This window comes from Amblyomma maculatum, chromosome 1 (assembly GCF_055883805.1).
Source record: "Amblyomma maculatum isolate TAMU_Amacu chromosome 1, ASM5588380v1, whole genome shotgun sequence".
Lineage (NCBI taxonomy): Eukaryota > Metazoa > Arthropoda > Arachnida > Ixodida > Ixodidae > Amblyomma > Amblyomma maculatum.
The window spans coordinates 161,201,594-161,220,269 of record NC_139344.1 but is presented as its reverse complement, the minus strand read 5'-3'; the positions used below and the strand labels follow the sequence as shown (position 1 = coordinate 161,220,269).

Sequence of the window (18,676 nt, the reverse complement as noted above, 5' to 3'; positions counted from 1 at the left end):
GGGCTCTGTGTGTGGGGAAACTCTTCCTTGCAAGCTTTCAGGTGGTGCTGAATGTTAGCAGAGAGCAGAAACGATACTTTGATGGTTCCCGACGGTACTATATGCTTGATGCGCCACGTTTCAATGGGAGGCAACGAAGTACCGGTCTAACGGGTCTCTTGGAACCAAAAAAATCGCGGAGCGTCTCTGTCTTGCTCTCGCATTCCAGTTTGCAGAAAGGGCTGCTCATTTTCCGCGACAAACGCAACTCGATATTTGCGGAAATCGAGCAAAGGCCCGTCGAAGTCTGCCGTTACGTTCGGTCCGGTTTCCAGATTGTCATCAAGAAGTTTTGAATTGTTGGCGTGGGAAGCAGCGTCAAATGCAACCTTCAGTTTTCTGGAGTCACGGATTATCGCTTGATGAGGCATGTGATAAACACAAAGGTTACGGTGTGCCTCGTCTTCTACCCGTTGTGTCACGTCCACAAATCCGTACTGCCTGATCGCCTTGGCATATTCTTCGATAAGATCAGTGTCACGGCTCCGGAAGGGGTGCGAGACACCTTCCCGAACCGAGGCAAAGGTAGTTGGGAGCTTTGACACCCAGCGTTAGCCGGTTAGGTTCAGCGTTGTGAATGAGAACAGAGCCACGAAGTCAATGATGGAAAAACAACAAATATATTCTCAGTATTATACACAAGATTATACGACGCAAGCATTTACAGGCATTTAAAACAACATAGTTAAAGGGGTCGTGAAACGAAAATGTAGCAGCCCAGTTGCAATTTTCCTTGCTTCAGTAAACATTAGGTATGCCTATTCCAAAATATCTCGTCGAAATATTGCTTCTGCATTTAATAATACCATTCTGAAATCAAAGCATTTTTGCGTTCCTGAAGCGACCATGCGACCCTGTAGGCCGGAATTAGAAGTACTCGCCTACGTCATGTTTAGCCTTTTGGAAACGCAGATATAATCATTATTTCCCATACAATAGTAGGTTGCTGTTAAAGTTAGCAAATAAAAATACATTATAGTATCAATTATTCGCTCACGCAAACGCATTTCTTCAACAATACGGTCACGTGACGCGCGGTCGGCGGAGGACGGGTGGTAAAGCTCACTTTACGGGTGGTGTCTGCTTCTCGCTGCGCTCTGGAACAGAGCGAGAGGTGACGCTCAAGTTCAGATTTTCGGTAACGACGGCTATACCTCGCTCCGCCGGGTACTCCAAATGACAATGGTTCCAATCTAATTTGTTGTTGTTATTTTCTTTTTCTTTTTGTGAACATTCGTGATGGAGCACAACGTCTTGAGCAGTCTCATACCACCGGTACAACTTGGTTGTGCGGCCGCTGCTGTAATTTTTTTAATTATTATTATTCTCGGCGTCATTAAAGATACGATCTAAATACGGTTCCAGGTCAAAGAAATCGACAAGTGTGTTCAATCCGAGTGGTGGGTGGAGTGTTTCAGGAGCGGGCGCCGCGGCGCGTACTCGTATATTAGTTGCTCGCCTCCGCGCTGCATCACTGAAGGCCCGTTCACACTTGCGACTAGCAGCGGTCGCGCGACCGTTTTGGTCGAAAAGCGACAGTCGCAAATGGTCGCATCGGTCGAAAAGCGACTGCCGCGGGCCGATCGGGCACTGCTCGAATTTCTAGTCGCGCGACTACTAGTCGCAAACCATTTCACCAATCAGCGAGGTCCCGGAGTACTCGATCGAGCACCTTCTCGATGCAATTAAAGAATACCCCTTCCTTTTCAACAAACGGCATCCGGAATTCAAAGGCAGGGAGAAGGATATGGCCTGGGAGGAGATTGGAGAGATATTCGGACTATCCGGTACTATGAACTTTTGAGAAATGGGTTTTTCACGCAGGCGCAACATTTTATATCGACACCGTCTATTCATCGTCGGCGTTCTCGCCTGAAAAAGCTGAAGTGTCTGGCAAGCGGCTGCTACCGACGTTCGCTGTCAGCGCCCTGCAGCTTTCCTACTCCCAACTCGTTTTTCGTGAAGGCGACAGTCGCAAGTGTGAACATAGCTCCTCTCCTCTGGTCGCGCGACTGGTAGTCGCGCGACCTCATCTAGTCGCAAGTGTGAATAGATCTTGAGAATAGCGTGTCGAGCTTCGCTTCCTTTATTTCGGCCGGATGACCTGAACTATGGCACTACACGGAAAGCCGGAAACCGAAAAAAAAAAAAAAGGTTGCTACAATGTACTTGGGTGGCCCTTTCACCCTACGCGTTGTCGCAGCTTTGCTCCCCCACCTTCCCGACGCCTCTCTCGTAACCTTTCTCAAAAAAAAAAAAAGAAAAAAAAAAAAAGAGGAAGCATACTTCCTACAACGTCTACAGTGCTCAGACTTCGCCTATTTTTCCTGTCACCGTTAGGTTCTGGGTTTAGGCGTGTTGTGCGTGTTTGAGTGCTCGCTATGCCAACCGTGTACGTCGCGATCGATTGCAGCACGGCTTCTCCGAGTGGAAGTAACGTTCGCTTTCACAAGTTTTGGCACACCGATTGGGTTCATGTGTTCGTACTACTTTCTACTGGAAGTCCTAAATGAACCTTGGCGTCATTCGAAGCCTCGGCATGGACCGGAAACGAAGAAAGCTCACCTCAAACGATGCGTCATACCGACGCAAAACCGCTGGCCCAGTGCATTGGCAAAAAAAAGTGTAGGTCGCGTGATAAAGGCAGTAAACGTAGTTGCGATTTGTAGCCTTACAGATATGCTTATTTGAGAACTACTCGACTCGCAGAAGCCACCAGTTCTATTTGATTGTTTCCTGCCAGATTGCCCTCATAGCAGTAATATGCGCATTTTGGATTTTTTTTATTTTGAGCGGTACCGTGAGGCCAGCACAACAGGTGCCCCTACCAGCATATCGTACCACCCAGAACAGGCCCCTTGGTTCCACTTCGATCACGTTCTTTCCACAGCACTCATCTAGTCCCATAGAACCTGATGAAGACTCCAAAGAGGAGGATCATGTTGAGCAGAGCTCAGAATCCTTCACATCATTTAAAAGACATTTCTAGGGTAAAAATTGTTCACCTCAAAAGCTCATACGCCCCATGTCCTTGCATTACGATGGTGTGATTACCAGATCAACCATCCAGGAGAAATGCATTCACGCAAGTGTTATTGATTGGAAAGGCGGATAGATTGGCTTAAAAGTTTAATATCTGACCTGCTACAGAAAGAGAAGAACAAAGAGGGTCATGACTTGATTAAAATATATACAGGAATAGTAACTTGCACCACAGTCACGAGTCAAGTCCTGTGTCATGCAAGAAGCAGCAGAAAGCCTGCACTGCCTGTAGAGCTTTCCATTTCTGGCCAACCGGCCAATAAGTCCTCTGAGAGAGGCCTGTTGCCAAAACACTTCAAAGAAGTAACTCGAGTTATTGTTTTGCACGCATATACTGGGACACACCACTAGTACACGCTCCAGAGTCTCCGTAATGTCACATGTGGAACATTCTGGGCAGTCCGCCTGTCCAATTAAGTATAAATATTTGTGTGTGAAACCACATTTAGATGGTCTATGGAGAAAGCATGCATAATGGCATATAATTGGCAAGTGGGTATGGATCCACTAAAGCACTACCTTGTGGCCTTGAGGACAAGTAGATATAAGGAACTCAGTGATGTGTAGTGCCAAAGGCTGGTAAGGGTGTGGTGTTGAAAACTTCCAAAAATTTGTAATGCAGGCTTTGAAACTGAGAATTCACAGCACTTCTAAAGTGGTTTCCCACAGATGTGGAAAGCCTCTTACCAAGGGGCCACAAGCTCAGCAGCGGTTTGTGGAGAATTATGCCCTTAAAAAAAAGACGAGTCATGTTCTGAGCGGCATCACCACAATTGTAGGCGACGCTTGTGGTGATACAGATCTGTGTATACATGGATAGAGTTGTAATATTCTCACCAGATGTATGTCAGATTAAGTTGCTTGAATCTACTAATTGATATCTTGGATTTCTCCAGTATCCCGAGAACATGCAAATGCACCAAAGGTTGAGTCATTACACACAGAGGTTGGGTGGGGTGGTATGGGAAGTCGTAGCGTGATAGCATTTGTAATTAATGGCAGCGGAGTGTACGTGAAAAACTGCTGTTCAGCTGCTCATCATCAGTGGGTGGCAATGGTGTTGTGCAAGTAGTCGTAAATACACACAAAGTGGTTCATGTGACAATTATGTAGATATTGGGCAGGCACGTGACATTCTGAAGTAACAGCACAAAACGTGGATGGGAGCACAAGACGAGAAGACGACACAATGTCTCATCGTCTTCTCGTCTTGTGCTCCCGTCCACATTTTGCGCTGTTACCTCAGGATGGAAAACCAACAAGCCCAACCTGCTATTCTGGCTAACATGCCATTGTTTGAGGTGCATTGCGGCAGCCAAGGTTTATCCCAAGCACCTGCACTTCTATGTACATGTTAAAGAGTACTGGGAGTGGTGCTCATATGGGTGTGTACCATTTTCCTGGCTCGGGCAATCAGATTGCAGGCGGGCTAGCACACACAGCCCAAAGCACATGTAGTAGAAGTTTGGACTGTCGAACCGCGAAGTCTTCAGTTCAATTCCTTCCCTTATATTTTTCAATTTGTATGAGTATCATACAGTCTGTGCTTGTATGGTTAAATTGCGAGGGTGTACATATCACCTGCGCTCCTGACCAACCTCACTCTGCATAAGTATTCACCAAGCAGTTTTCGTTCCATCAAAAGGCTTTCACAATATTCAGCGACACAAGCAGCTACTCAGACAGCATCAGTGTAGCATTCTTGGAGCTTCGCAAATCTGTGGATACATTGTTTACTAGCAAAACATGCACGGTACGTAGATATGTGTACTAGGACGCATAAGATGCCGTGACAATGTGGACTGCCCTTACGTCTACAGCTGCCCTTTAATCCTGTTACATTCTAGGCTGCAGTGAATTCAGCAGCAAGGTTTCACAATTAAATCATCCCAACTTTATATTTCTAGACTTGACCCCAGCACCGACAAAGTTCATTGTATTACCAGCATTTTGGTGGCATATTCAACCAGCAGGCCAATTAACTCAACGTCATGCAGGTTCTAGTGCAGATGTTTTCATGCAAACTACGGGTATCATCAACGAAGGAGGCTTTACTATACATACCTTTTCAGCACGCTGTTTTATGACTGGTTAAAGTCTGGTACATTTCAAAGTATAAGGCACATATTATTGTATGCATGTCTACAGATTGCAGATTATGCTGGCTTGCTTCTGAATGAGACTGCAAAATGCTGAAAATAGTGGCCACCTTTCAAAGCAGCTTTTGCAGAAAATGGTTTGATTTTTCTATTCCCCATGAGCCACTATTTTTCGAGGCCGTGTAAAGGTGAACGCGGCAACTAGAAAATCTAGGTTTGTCAGTGCCACAAGGACCACCACTTTGTAGTGCATTTGGGCATTATCTAATGTTACCAAATGAGTGTTAGAGACATGTTGCTTTCAAAATAATTTATTGGTTAGCCGCAGGTTCATCAGTGCATACAAAATTTTTAGGCTAGAAGGAAGTTGACCTAGAGCAAGACATCTTTTATTCACGCTTCTTTGCTGTCTTCCTCTCTCCTAAATATACAAATGTGTATATACAGCTTCACAATCATGATGTGTTGAGGTCAGTGCTAAATAAAAAAAAAAATGCATCCGACAAAGGTATAGTTAGAGATTGAGTACACAAAATTCATTCTAAGTGAGCCTATATATGTCTTGTAGATTCCAAGGGAAGGCAAGTTTAGCAGGGGGCAGCAGAAACTCAGGCAGGCAGATAAAAAGTTTGCGGGGATCAGATGGATGCAGCTGACAGAGGATCGGGTTATTTGGATAGATATGGGAGAGACATCTATACAAGCAGGTAGTATACACACAACTGCACAATTATGATGCATTTGCGGTCAGTGCTAAAAAAAATTCCACCCATCAAAGGATAGGTGGGGAGTGAGCACACAAAATTCATTCTAAGTGAGCCTATATATGTCTTGTAGATTCCAGGGGAAGGCAAGCGTAGCAGGGGGCGGCAGAAATTCTGGCAGACAGATGAGATTAGGAAGTCTGCGGGGATCATATGGATGCAGCTGATGTATCTGCGGTCAGTTCCAAAAGAAGAAAAATTCTACGCATCAAAGGTAAAGGAAGGGAGTCAGTACACAAAATTCATTCTAAGTGAGCCTATATATGTCTTTTAGATTCCAAGGGAAGGCAAGTTTAGCAGGGGGCGGCAGAAACTCGGGCAAGCAGATGAAATTAGGAAGTTTGCGAGAATCATGCACCTGGCACAGGATCGGGTTATTCGGATGGATATGGGAGAAGCATTTGCCCAGCAGTGGGTGCAGTCAGGCTAGTGATATCAACAAGACTAACAACTGGATGAGTTGGTACTGATTCATCTTAAAACCAGCCAGAAGACAAAACACGTGAGAGGAGCACAAGACAAAGTTTGACTAACAACTGAAATGTTACTGAAGGAAAGAGGCAAAAGAAGATTCGCACAGAAATGCACGTGCACGAAAAACCCCCAAAGCAGTGAAAGCGTGGAAAGCAGAAAGGGTCTAAAAAATCAAAACCTAAAAAAAAGCAAATTCCTTATGGTCAAGAACCACTCGTTACAAAAGGGAAGCCACAGATCCAAGTCCAAAGGCACACTATACTGCAAAGGCTAAGGACGTGTGTGTGGCTAAGAAATCGGTCAACAGTCTTTTGGGGCCTTTTTTACATGTGCACCTCTGTGCAAGTCTTCTTTTGCCTCTATCCTTTAATAAAATTCCAGTTATTAGTCCAGCTGTCCTGCAATTCTCTCTTCTCATATTTTCCGGCTTGTTTCAGAATGAATAAGGTGATGACTCTACAAACCTTGCACAAACTGGAAACCAGTGTAACTGTCAGATGGAAACCTTTCCCTTATTTGGCTTGCATTACAAATAGGGAGGACTTTACTGTGATGTCTGCCGAGGCATCCCCAAAGCCAGTGCGCAAGCTGGCTGTAGCAGATGTAGTGGTGCCTCCTGTTGACAAGAGAACAAGCAATATTCACTTTTCAGCATAGCAAAATGAAAATATGATTTAGGTCTTTTACAAATTTGAAAGTTATTCATGCATCTGTACAATTAATTCCCATCTAACAGAAGCTGTACAGTGTAACTTTCACTGTCAATTTATTCTCCCTGGAAGTATGGCAAACTTTGAATTCTGCTGCAGGTGATTGAGAGAGAATGAGACCCACCCAATATTAGAACTCCAGTGCAATCACAATTTGCTACTGCAGCAAAATAATGCCTGAAGGCAATGCAGCTTTTGACTGAAAAAACCTGGTAGTCGTCTTACACCCTCTATACTAGTGTTGTGGCCGATGTCAATGTCCACGCTGATATCATCCGCATAGCACGAAGATGTTAAGTATGCGACTTATGCATTAAGCAGCTCTGTGCATGGAGTCATTCTATTCGAAGGAGCCATAAACTACAAGTGCACTTCTGTCAACAGCTCTCCGTTGTTTTCCCACAACACGGCACGTGCCAAACTTTCTGCAAGTGCCGCAAAACTACTCTATAACTTCATTTGCTAACCGTAAAATTTCCAACACTTACTCAAACTGTGGAAGTTTCGGTGTACTGGCCTTTGGGAGAACGTCTTTCTTTCTTTTTTTTTTTTTTTTGGTTGTTACATTTCAGCACATGTAAAATGTCAGTGTCAAAGCATTTTGGAGAGGTTTACCGTGTGCAGGTGTTGATGATGGTATCAGTGAAGTCAATTTTTTTAATTATATTTGCACACTATACAACACTCACCTAATGCAAGTGGGTAAAAAAAAAAACTAGCAAATAAAACTTTGAGTGCTGGTATGGTGATTGTTCTGGCAGCAAGTGGGGACAGGCTATAACAAGAGTTGTCGGGCTAGTTAGTGATCGTCTGCAGAAGCCAGTCCTGCTCTGTGTGTTTTTCTTTTCTGTGTCGTTTTTTAGTGCATTTTCCCACGGCTTCCGCAGGAGACAGGCTACTTCACTGCATGCAATTTCACTTAGCACAGAGTCCTCCGAAATGAGATTGCTTTTGTACTTATTTACTGCATTTCTTGTGGCATTCCTTATGTATTTATGTTTTGAAGTGCTGCACTTGCTGAAGGTCATAACTGGCTAATAAAACAAGCAAATTTGTCCGGACAGCGTCCGCCCCCCCCCCCCCCCCCCCCTCGTTACTTCACATCAATGTGCATGCCCTTTCCATTTAGCAAGTTCACACTATCAGATGATGCGTGTTTTCTCATTTACTCGTGCATGGAATTAAGCAAACCAGTAATTTGCATGGTGAAACGTCATGCTCATGCGATTCTACGAAAACAAGAAAAATATGAAAACCAGCGATGTGTTCGCGCTAACGTGGCGCAATATCAACACTGTAGACAGTGTAGATGATCGCAGGTAAGTAACGTTAAAGGGGAAGCTTTATTTTATTAACACTGCCTTCCGCAATAGATTTCATTACAGCATTTCTTGCTCGAGAAAATGAAAAACAGGTGCCGCTTGTTCAAGTTATGTCGCCTTTCGCTCAAGGTTCTTACCTTGTGTTCTCGACTAGCAGTCCATGATCAAGAAGCATTTGGAGTAAATGCGGATGATCTGTAACACCCAGACGGCTGCTTCAACTACGTAGTCGCCGCCGGGATCTCGCTAGATGCTCTCAAGAGCAGTCGGCATCGGCACGCACCGCCCGCAGCTGCACCTGTTCGAAAGCTTCGGTTAGCGATTGCGCACTCTCGCAACGGTCAAACGTAGGCTAGGCTGCAAGACTCGGACATACCACGGCCGGTCTCTCTCCCTCGAGACCGGCCGTGGACATACATACCAATGCGTAGTTCCGAAACGGCTGGGATCGGGAGGCTGACGGTCGGGGCTTCTGCAAGCCGGAGTTGTGCCGCGGTTACCGCGGCCTCTCGACACAAGTGTTACTGTACCGGTCGCTCGCAGGGTCCATCTTCGCCGACCTGGCACCCGAAAAGTTGCGTCGGCGTAAGGCTCAAAGCCCACGATGTAACCATGTTTTAACAGTAGCGACTATATTCCAGTTCACTATAGCAGCACAGCGACGCTGGAACACAGGAAGGAACCTAGGCGTCGGCCATATTAAAAAACCCTGTGTGAGCGTAGAGTAGGGCACAATTAGAACCTCTAAAATGCACCGAGCTTGGTCAACTTTGGCTCAGCAGGCTCCGGCAACGGGAGCTTCTCATTGGCTTAGCGCTATGACGTACTCTGTTGAGTTGAGGAGGACGCGCGCTAGGAAACCGAAATTCTGTTTTTGTCGCTATTAAATCAACGCGGGCGATGAAACGAATCGAGGTATATTATATGATGCAGGACAAGGATTTCATTTAACTAAGCCGTGCAAAATTTCCGGAAAACGTTTCACGACCCCTTTAAGGTAGCGTACATGAAAAAAAAAACTAGCAATTAGAAATACATCAGTCAAAATTCTCACTATCAAGATACATGCAAATTGAACACAGACGTTTAAAACAAGATAAGACGAGTGTAAAAAAAAGTTCAGAAGAAACTAGGAAACGGGCATATTGTCCGACGAGCGCGGCGGCACTCCACTCACAAAGACGACGCAGATGGGGAGCTCTCGAAGGCGATGGTCCTTCCGGAGCCCTGGGGCGAAGTCTTCGTGGTGCGATGCGGCGGCGGTTCGGGGAGCCCGGAGTGCTTGGAGGCGAGAGGCGCACTGCCGTTGGGTCCGAGTCGGCTTCTTTTCTAGCTTTCGGTTGACAATGCGTAAGACACGCCCACACAACAGTTCCCTCCCCAAGTCAGGGTCCGTAGAAACAAACACGCACAAGTGCACACGCAGGAAGGGGCACGTAGGCCCCGCAACTTCCACACTGCATGGCCGCTATGTTGCGGATGAAAAAAACGTAAGGCCCAACCAAAACAACCAAAAGAGGATGCACGTACGCCAACAACTTCGGCCCTGCTAGGGGTGACATTGTAAAACAAGCTGGGAGGACGTCCCCGCTCGCGCACTGCGAGGGGGTTTCTCTAACTGCGCGGAAACTACCCCGCGAGGAGAACGCGCACGTACGCGGGCTCTTGACATTACCGACAAGGCAGAGGTACACGGAATACACTGAAATATATCAATAAACTCTTTTAGAACACCGCATATGGTGAATTGTCATATCATGAAGATAGAAATGCTGCCACTTTTGTGACACGGCCCCCCACTTTCAGAATATTATAGAATAATATTCTAAACTAACAAAACGTGGCACGCAGGCCGATACAACTCATGGACATGCACTATACAATAAGTAACACATAACAAAAATGAAGTTCGGGTAACATAGAGGAACATAACCATTAATCCATAATGCATGCAAAATCATATGAACCCTACAGTCGGCTAAGGTAGTCCGCCCCGACGTTATGACTACCCTTAACGTGTTGCACGCGGAAACTATACTCCTGGAGGAGCAAGCTCCAGCGCAGAACTCGGCTGTTCAGTTGCCTACTCTTCTGTATATATGCTAGCGGCTGATGACAGGTCTGAACAAGAAATTCGACATCATATAGATAAGTCGAGAACTTTTGGACGCCCCAGACCAAAGCGAGGCACTCTCGTTCAATCGTGCTGTAGGCGACCTCCCTAGCGAGCAACTTTCGGCTCGCATACGCGACAGGGTGCAGCGTTCCCTCGTATGGCTGCAGGAGCACAGCACCTAAGCTAGTGTCGGAAGCGTCGGTGCGCAGAACGAAGGACTCGTTGAAGTTCGGCAGCCGCAAAATAGGGGGATTGGATACACAATGCTTGAGCTTGCGGAAGGCTTCCTCATGTATGGGGTCCCACTTCACTGCATTACTTCCGCCCTTCCGGGTCAGCTGGGTGAGGGGTGCGCTTATCTCCGCATAGTTGGGTATAAACTCTCTGTAATAGCCGGTCAATCCCAAGAAAGCTCGCACCTGGCGCTTGGTCCTTGGTGGCTCGGCCGCTTGTATTTTATCCAGAGTTTTTCCCAGGGGTGCCAGCTTGCCTGCTCCGATTCGGTGACCGAGGAAATCAATTTCCGTCATCCCGAGTTCACACTTGCTGGGTCGCACTGTAAGCCCGGCCGCTTCGATTCTTGCAAATAGCTGTTGCAGCGTAGCAACGTGTTCCTCCCAGGTTGCGCTGGCGACGAGTATGTCGTCGTAGTAGTGCTCTACTCCGTGAATGCCGCCTACCACCTTGCGCATCAGTTTGGCGAAAACTGCGGGCGCTGTCTCGATGCCGAACGGCATGAAGCGGAACTGGTAGGCCTGAGCACGAGTCACTACGGCAGCGGTGGTTTCCACGACCAGATCCGTTTCAATAGTAGTACTTTCGACTATTTCAACGGGATCATCAGGAGCCCTGGCACCCTCTATATTACCCAGGATCAGGTCATATATTGGATCCTGCATGCACAGTGCTACAAGATTTCCGCTGTAATAAGGGGTCTGGACCTGCACCTGCGCTTCGGGGAGCATCTTCACTGTTCCGTCGACGAGGTACACGGGATTACTCGTCCCCGTTAGCTGGTCCTCCGCTACCAAATCTCTCCGGATAATCACGGTGTTGCAACCGGTGTCACGCAACACAGTGATTGTTTTCCCGTCCAAACTTCCCGCAACCACGGGCAGCCCTTCTACTAAAAACTTCCGCCGCGCCGTTCGCACCGCGCTGACAACGGGAATACGGCTACCATTCTTCAGTTGAACGTATCCCTCACAAATGTTTTCTTCTACTTCCCTCGGAGGGGAATACAAATAGGCAGCCTGGGTTTTGTCAGGCGCCCCTTGCCTACACACATTCGCTTTGTGCCCTCTTCGGCCACATTTGAAGCAGTGGGGGATATGGTTGGCAGAGTCTCTGCTCCGGCAGTGCGCGGCATTGTGTCCCGCCCGGCCGCAGAGATAACATCTCAACACTCCCCTCTCGACGGCCTTCCTTTCGGCGCCTCCTGCTTTGTTCGCTTCCTCCTGGCTTTCTTTCCTTCCCCTCGCTAAGTTGACACCGTCTTGCGCGTCCAGGAATTGATCAGCGAGGTTGATCATGTCTTGCAATTTTTCTGCCTTCCGTTCCTTTAAGTACAACGACATGCTGGCGTGACAACTGCTCAGAAATTGCTCCTTAATAAACAGCTCACGCAGCGACTTGTACTCTAGGGGGATTTCGGACAGCTCCACCCAGCGGTCTAAGTAATGGCTTAGACGCGCTGCACATTGTGCGGCTGTCTCGCCGTCGGCTGGTTTGCCACCCCGGAATTTCTCACGGAAGCCCTCGACCGTAAATCTGAAACGCTTCAAGAGCGCCGCCTTCACCTTCTTGTAATCGGAGGCGTCTTCCGGCGTGAGTCGCCCGAAAACGTTCAGCGCCTCCCCGCTTAGGCATGTGCTTAATGCCGTCGCCCATTGATCTTCAGGCCACTTCTGGCTACGGGCTATGCCTTCAAACCGCCTGATGTAAGCATCTAGGTCGTCCTTCCTTTCGTCAAAGGAAACCAGCAACCTGCTGGGGTTAAGTCGGAAACTGGGTTCCGCTACAACGTCGCGACCATCAGCTCTTACCACGGACTCATCTCCCGCCTGGCGAAGCTCTAATCTTAGCTGAAGAAGCCTGGCTTCGAGTTCGCCAGCCTCTTTTGCTGCCGCGCGTTCCTGTTCCGCGGTTTGTCTAGCGAGAGACCTTTCCTCCCTCTGCCTAGCTTGCTCATCCTCTATCCATTTTCTCAGTTCCACTCCTGAGAGACCTAACTGTCCACCTATGGATACTAATTTCTCTAGATCCATGTCACAAGTGCATAAAAGCTACCAAAAAACCGAAAACTATCTATCAGCAATGCACACTTCTCAAATGTCACCCTTCGAGAGATCACTTTATGATTCGAGGCTCGGCCTCCTTCCACAACGCTTACTTGTTACGTCAAAGTACCTGTCGCGGACGCCAGAATTTGGCTCGGCTCCGGAAGGGGTGCGAGACACCTTCCCGAACCGAGGCAAAGGTAGTTGGGAACTTTGACACCCAGCGTTAGCCGGTTAGGTTCAGCGTTGTGAATGAGAACAGAGCCACGAAGTCAATGATGGAAAAACAACAAATATATTCTCAGTATTATACACAAGATTATACGACGCAAGCATTTACAGGCATTTAAAACAACATAGTTAAGGTAGCGTACATGAAAAAAAAAACTAGCAATTAGAAATACATCAGTCAAAATTCTCACTATCAAGATACATGCAAATTGAACACAGACGTTTAAAACAAGATAAGACGAGTGTAAAAAAAAGTTCAGAAGAAACTAGGAAACGGGCATATTGTCCGACGAGCGCGGCGGCACTCCACTCACAAAGACGACGCAGATGGGGAGCTCTCGAAGGCGATGGTCCTTCCGGAGCCCTGGGGCGAAGTCTTCGTGGTGCGATGCGGCGGCGGTTCGGGGAGCCCGGAGTGCTTGGAGGCGAGAGGCGCACTGCCGTTGGGTCCGAGTCGGCTTCTTTTCTAGCCTTCGGTTGACAATGCGTAAGACACGCCCACACAACAGTTCCCTCCCCAAGTCAGGGTCCGTAGAAACAAACACGCACAAGTGCACACGCAGGAAGGGGCACGTAGGCCCCGCAACTTCCACACTGCATGGCCGCCATGTTGCGGATGAAAAAAACGTAAGGCCCAACCAAAACAACCAAAAGAGGATGCACGTACGCCAACAACTTCGGCCCTGCTAGGGGTGACATTGTAAAACAAGCTGGGAGGACGTCCTCGCTCGCGCACTGCGAGGGGGTTTCTCTAACTGCGCGGAAACTACCCCGCGAGGAGAACGCACACGTACGCGTGCTCTTGACATTACCGACAAGGCAGAGGTACACGGAATACACTGAAATATATCAATAAACTCTTTTAGAACACCGCATATGGTGAATTGTCATATCATGAAGATAGAAATGCTGCCACTTTTGTGACAATCAGGAGCCCTTCTGAATCGGTTCGTCAGCTGATTGAAGCGCTTCGGTGCAATTTCCCGGTATCCTGGATCAAAATCTCAGATCTCTGAGGCAACGCAGCCTCACATCGGTTGCCAGCTCGCTAGATGTTGTCCCCAAATTCCAAAACTTGACACGTTTTGTCGCTTTCCCCTATCTCATTCATTCCAATCGATTCCAAAACCCAGAATTCGGATAGAAAATCTGTCGTCTGCGTCTCAATTACGGTTGTTCTTAGTACCACCGTTTGGAAGCAGTGAGTTTGCTCGACATCGTCCTCAAAGGGCCCTTGAATAGTCCAGCCAGCTGATGTTTCCACTTCCCTCAGTCGGTTTCCTAGTTTGACCGATCTACCTGTCGTGAGGTTCCATATGTGGTCAGATTCGATTAGCAGCTCAACACGTTCTGTCCCGTTGTCGTTTGATAAGTCGGCCGGTTCGTACCCAAGGGACATAAGTCGTTCTAGTACCCCTTTTGGTGGTGAGGGAATCGATTGATCGCAAATTACATCCGTTTCTAGTGCATCGATTTTCCGTTCATCTCCGCGCTTCGTCTGTAGGGTAACTCGTACTTTTCGGAACTCTCGTTCCTCTTGGTGGCCTCCGAACACACCGATGGTCAACCTTTCATGACCGAGAAGCGTGCATCCCAGTTTCTTCGAGGTGTCAGCAGTGATGTAAGAGCGCTGACTTCCTCCGTCGAACAGAACTCGTACCTGAGCCTTGCAAGTCTCTCCACCACATAATGCAGTTGCTGTCTGCAGTAAAACGGTTCTTTTGGGAGTAGATCCGTTTCCCGTTGTTGTAGTTTCGAGGCTCACTTGCGCGTTCGTCACAGTTCGGTTGGGTTCAGGCGGTCTGTTACTGGTGTACGAAGGGTCGCTCATCATGCTGGCATGCCTCTTGCGACATTTGTTGCACTACAGGCCTACAAGGAATGCTCATGACTGATGTCCAGATTTCGTGCACTTGGAACATCGGCCGGACGACCGCAGAAGTTGTTTCTTTTCTTCCAAAGTGTTTGCGGCGTCACAGCTCGGCGTTTTGTGCTCGTTGGAACCGCAGAAAAAGCAGGCCAACGGGGTAGCGTTTTGATGTAGCATCGCAGCCGATCGGATGTGCCCGTCATGCGTTTTCCCATGCTGCTTCAAATTGTCCTTAAGGCTATCTCTAGGTTGCTGCTTGAGGTTCATGCTTTAATGCATTCAAATTCTCCCGACTTTCGACCTCTACTCTCAGAAAGGAGAGTAGCTTTAAAAGAGAAGAAACAGTACCTTGGCCGCTTTCGTTTGTTGCGTGTGACGACGCATTGGAGAGGGAGCTCTGTTCGCAGGCGAGGCTGTCTGTGTCCACGACGTACTTTCGGCTGAAGTCCAACATGATGTCACGTGGCATCGCTCTTTGCCCTATCGAAAGTAGCATCGAGGTGTAGGACTTTTGTCCGAGCGTCTCGAGGCCATTGATGTGTGCCGCCAAGGACTCGTAGAGACGGCGAAGACCGCGGATATCTTCTGATGAGCGCACGGGCTTCAAGTCGATCAGCCTCTTGAGATGTTCCTGAACCAGAAGCTCCTCGTTGCTAAACCGTTTCTTGAGCAGCTGGATATGGCGTCTTTATAACACTTTGAGGTTGGTGGAAGACCAGCGAGTGCCGCTGCCGCGTCGCCCGTGATTGATGCTCGCAGGTAGTGAAATCTATGTCAGACAAATCTTCGTTTTTATCTACTACCTGCTCCAACACTTCCCAAAAGGGTTGCCAGTCAGAACGTCGTCCGGTGAATTTCATTAGGTCGACCTTCGGCAGCTTCACTCTTGTCTTCACAGATGTGGCCGTTTGGGTGGCTGGCGTGGTCGTTTGAGTGGCTGGCGTGGCCGCTTGACTGATGATGCCACTACCCGCCGATTCCACGGCAGCCTGCGTTGATAACGGACCGCTATCCACTTGGAGCTTTAGTCCAGAGAGGCAGGTTATGATCCGGTCTTGATATTCAAATACTTGCTCGTAGTCGCTTTCTGCTTCATCTTCCGGTACCAATGGTGCAATTTCCGTATTGACAGTATCAAGTTGTTGCTCCAGCTTGCTGAATCTAGTGTCGCATAGCGAGCTATGCCTATGTCGCGCGCCGTTTTCCGGACCCGTGCACAGCCGGGGAGCGGTCCTTTTTTTCTTTTGCACGGCGTCGCTGTGCTTTCCCCTTCTTCTTGGGGTGGTATTCACGATGTACGCCGTTCGGAAAATGGTTAACGGCTGTGAAGGAGGCGAGCTGTTGAAAGCTCGCGTCCCAACCGGTTAACGCCTGAGGGCTTGGGGGCGACTGCTGAGAGCACGGACGGAGCTTTGTGTTTTGTGCCGTCTGCGTCCTTGCGGCCCATGTGTTTTTGGTTTACCTTTTGTGTGTTTGGGTGCCAGGCGGAGATGCGCCGCGTCTTCTAGAAATTCACGCGGTGCTCGCCAGGAAACAACCTCGCGGGCACCGGCGTCCTATTGGTTTCTCAGCTGTAAAGAAAGTCGTCTCATTGGCTCCGATAAGCGCATTTCCGCCTGGTAACAAACACTGCCTGGAGAATCCTGAAGAACGTGGACAGAGGGGTTTTGGCGGCAAGTAAGGGAGGACGGCGACGATCCGAGCTGCTGCTCGGGACCCCTGCTCGGAAGATGTCGCGTTGGCGGACTGATGTGTTGTTAGTTTGAATTAGTTGTTTATTTGGTACTACTGGATTCGCTTTAATTATTGTTTGAGTTCATCTTTATTAAATTCAGTTATCTTGTGTTATCAAACGAAACCGCCTGGTCCCTTTCTTCAATGCGGCGGAGCCGTCGTGCCGTCAAGAAAGTTCAACGTGTGAACACTTCGTTACAAGTGGTGGAAGGTGCGTGGTAACGACGACCCCGCTCTACCGGAGATGCGCCCCCATCTCAGGAGTGATCCGGACATGCAGGCGACAGCTGACTTCGCTACGATGACGAGCTCTCAACCGAGGATGTCCATCCCCCCTCCTGTTTTTAAGGGAACCCCTGAGGAGTCCGTGGCGGAATGGCTGACCTGCTACGAGCACGTATCATCGTTGAACGCTTGGGACGACGACACAAAGGTGAAATTTTTATACCTTGCCCTTGATGGCGATGCGAAGAAGTGGCACACCACACAGCTGCTTACCGGTGCGCCGATTTCTTGGAGTGACTGGGCGGCGAAGCTCAAGACCTGCTTCAGCAGCCGCCACGCGACGGAAATCGCTCACCTTCGGCTGCAGAACCGGGTACACCTGCCGTCGGAGTCTCCGGAGCAATACTTTTATGATGTGCTGCAGCTGTGCGCCAGGGTCGACCGCAAAATGCCGGAAGAAGACAAATTGCGTCATCTGCTGCGGGGCCTGCAACCGGCGACAATGGAGAAGATGATAATATCCAATCCGTCCAGCTGCGCCGACTTCCTGCAGACACTGCAACGCCTCAGTCAGGCCGCGCTGATGGGTTTCACTTCCCGGGTGCTGCCGGCCACCGCAGCAAACACCACCTACCTGGCAACGGGACCCTGTGTTTGTAATTCTAACATATTGCCAACAGCTGGCAGTGCTGACAACGAGCCTCGTCCGTTGACTGTGCCGGGATCTGGGCAGCCCCACCTACTTCCCACCTACACTGCTGCCTCCCATGGTCAACAACAAAGGCTCGCAGGTGAGCAAGATTTCAAGGCGATCGCCGCCTCTCTAGAATCGTTATCCGGACGTCTAAAGGCAATGGAAGAAGAAATTTTTCGTAGGCGCGCGCCATGGCCCCAGAGAACCTCGCGTGACGACGACGGACGGCCGCGATGCCACTACTGTAACCGAAGCGGTCACATAGCTCGAAATTGTCGCCAGCGATGGAGAGACGAGGACCGCGAACAGAGAAATGCGCGCCACGAGCAGGCTCCCAATCCGGGAAACGGGAACGGCCGGGCTTAGGTGGTCAGCCTGGCCGATCTGTGAGCGTGATGACCGAAGACCAACTCCTCACGGTCCAAGTCGAGGCAAATAACTTGAAGACCACCCTTCTCATCGACACTGGCGCCTCCGTAAACATCATTTCGTCCGGCTTCGCGGCTAAAATTGCTTCAAAAGTCGAACTAACTGAGGGCACTGCTTTTATCAAAGGAATCAGCGGAGACTTATTAGCACCTGTAGGAGAAACAGAAGTAGTGCTTCAATTCGGATCAACCAGATTCAGCGTAAGATTCATTGTCCTCAAGGACTGCCCTTATGAGTTGATAGGAGGGCTCCCATTTTGCCGGCAGGCAAACCTGCTGATTGACTTCCTCCGTAAACAACTAAAAATAGGGAGTGAAGTGTACCAGCTGCACCTCAATACTAGCGTGCAATCGCAGTCAAATGTGGTCACTGCACGAAGTAAAGAACAAGTTTCCATCGAGCCTCGTACGGAAGCCATTTTAAGGGTACACATACCGAGAGACGGAATTCAGCTTGTCGAGCCAAAGTCAACCCTTAGAAGTGGACTGCAGGTGGCGCGGACTGTCGTGAACGTGGTTGGTGGGATCGGCATCGTCCGTGTTGCAAACCCTACCTTGCTGCCGATAGTGGTACATCGCGACGCGAAGATCGGCTGGGCCACATCACTTCATGAGGCGCAACTCGGACTCGCCGTGCCACACGACCCCA

General features: G+C 48.8%; 1 long non-coding RNA gene across 1 annotated transcript; it reads right to left on the bottom strand.

The window, feature by feature from the left end:
• Positions 1 to 5,450: 5,450 nt before the first annotated feature.
• LOC146204755 (uncharacterized) lies at positions 5,451 to 9,127 on the bottom strand. The gene is made up of 4 exons (XR_014704047.1): positions 8,872 to 9,127; positions 8,588 to 8,748; positions 6,883 to 7,034; positions 5,451 to 5,657 (listed from the first exon to the last, which is right to left on the bottom strand). It is a non-coding gene; the product is annotated as an uncharacterized LOC146204755 (long non-coding RNA).
• Positions 9,128 to 18,676: the final 9,549 nt, after the last annotated feature.